Raw genomic sequence first — 2,215 nt, 5'->3', positions numbered from 1 at the left:
TTAAAGGTTTTCAACCATCCATTCAAAAGTCGATGATCCAAGCCAACAATTTTGAAATCAAACCTTCCATAATCCAAATGGTCCAAACCTCTATGCTATTAGGTGGCCTACCAAATGACAACCCTAATCTATATCTCTTTAATTTTTTATAATTACAAGATACTTTTAGATACAATGGAATCTCTAATAATGTAATAAGACTAAGGTTGTTTATGTTTTCTCTTAGAGACAAGGTGAAAAGCTAGTTGTTTTCACTCCTAGATCACTTAAAACTTTGAATGATCTAGTCTAGAAGTTCTTTGCCAAGATCTTTTCACTAACCAAGATGGCAAAGATAAGGAACAAAATTACAAGTTTTTAACAATATGATGGTGAGACACTCTATAATGCTTGGAAAAGGTACAAAGAGATGCTTCGAAAGTGCTCGCAATATAACCTACCACAATGGCTTCAAGTTCAAATTTTCTACAATAAGCTAACTCCACCAGTAGGGACCACCATTGACTTAGCCATTAAAGGTGCCATCATGAGTAAGTTTGTTAAAAAGGTGTATGATTTGATTGAAGATATGGCAATAAACAATTACTAATAGGGAAACAAAATAAGGGTTCATAAAAAAGCTTCTGGGTATGCAAAACAAACACCTTTACCTTTATTACATCCCATCTTGCAAACCTAACCAAATAGATCGACACTTTAGGAACCCACCCATTGCCCTTGTCCAAAAAATTCAAAGCTAGTTTATAACCTGTGAAATTTGTGAAGGCCCACATTCTTCTAATAGGTGCCAATTTAGGGTAGACACCATGCTATATGGGACCCAAGCCAAACCATCTTGTAACCCTTACAGTAATACCTATAACCCAAGCTAAACAAACCATCCCAACTTTTCTTGGAACGAAAACCAAAATAGCCACCACAACAACAACCAACATCCAATTTTCACCAAAACCAACCAACCCATTATCCACCCCAAGAAAAGAAAATCGACCTTGAATATATGTTCTCACAACACCTATAAGCCCAAAACACAACAATCCAAAGCCAACCTGCCTCAATCAAAATTCTAAAAATCCAAATGGGACAATTAACAAACTGCCCATTAGGATCCTTGCCGTTAATATCAAATCATACCCCAATCGACAGGTAAAGAAGAGTGCAATGCCATATTTTCCTATAGAGAATAAGAAATTTATTTCTATAACGATGAGGATCACTTAATGGATGAGCCAATGGTGATGAACTTGCCAAAATTTTGTGAGAAGGCCTAAAAAGGAATTTGAAGAGTTTAAGGAGGAAGTTCGAGATTGAAGAGGATCATGAAAAAGATGAAGTCTAAGAAGTTTTGAAGGAAGATAGTTTCGAAGAAATGGAGAATGAGTTGAGAATGAAGACGATCCTGAGGAAAAACTTCAAGAAGAAGAGCCATAGAAAGAGTTTAAAGAAGAGATGAAGATAAAAAAAAGTTAAGATAAAGGATGATGACTTATTATGAATTGGAAGAGCAATTTTAAAGAATCTGGATCCAACTATGGAAATTCAAGAGGAAGATCAAAAAACAAAAAGAATGAAATTAACTCTAAGGTTTTTTCCCCTCAAGAGAACATTTAAAGTAGCCTAATCAATGTCAAAGCCCAAATAAAGAGAGTTACTAAAGGAATTAAAGAAAGTTACACTTACTAATGAGTGTAGCCTAACACTTCAACAATTTTTTTCAAATAAATTAGATGATCCAAGGAGTTTTTGCATTCCATGTTCCATTGCTCATTTTTTTTTCAATGAAGTTTTATGTCATCTGGGGTTTGGTATTAACCTAATGCCTATGAAAAATTTTATGTAACTTGGAGCTAGCACATTAAGACCTCTAACTTTCAACATTAAATTTGCTAATAGATCTACAAAAAGGCCATAAGGAATATTGGAGAATGTCCTTGTCAAAGTTGGTAAATATGCTTTCCTTGTTAATTTTGTTGTCTTTAAACTTGGTAAATGGTAAAGCTCATATCCTATTAAGGTAGACATTCCTAATAAATGTCTACAATTTTAAGGTAATCCTAAGATTTATGGAAAAAAGAATAAACTTCGAAATTAGGGGTCAAGGTATTTTTAGGGATGAGAATGATGTACATGGAGTCTTTAGTCTAGAAGATAAGAAGAACGAAAAACTAGTCCATAGGGAGTCTTACCCAAAACAAAAAGAAAAAAACTAGCCCAC

The 2,215-nt window shown here is 34.1% G+C and overlaps 1 non-coding gene across 1 annotated transcript; it reads right to left on the bottom strand.

The window, feature by feature from the left end:
* Positions 1 to 331: 331 nt before the first annotated feature.
* LOC149511912 (small nucleolar RNA R71) lies at positions 332 to 438 on the bottom strand. The gene has a single exon (XR_016333441.1). It is a non-coding gene; the product is annotated as a small nucleolar RNA R71 (small nucleolar RNA).
* Between the last annotated feature and the right edge of the window lie 1,777 nt (positions 439 to 2,215).

The sequence above is a fragment of the Durio zibethinus genome, chromosome 24, assembly GCF_047325235.1.
Source record: "Durio zibethinus cultivar Kanyao isolate XHJ-2024 chromosome 24, ASM4732523v1, whole genome shotgun sequence".
In the NCBI taxonomy this organism is placed as follows: Eukaryota; Viridiplantae; Streptophyta; class Magnoliopsida; order Malvales; family Malvaceae; genus Durio; species Durio zibethinus.
The sequence above is the reverse complement of the archived record's forward strand: the minus strand, read 5'-3'. Positions and strand labels throughout refer to the sequence as shown.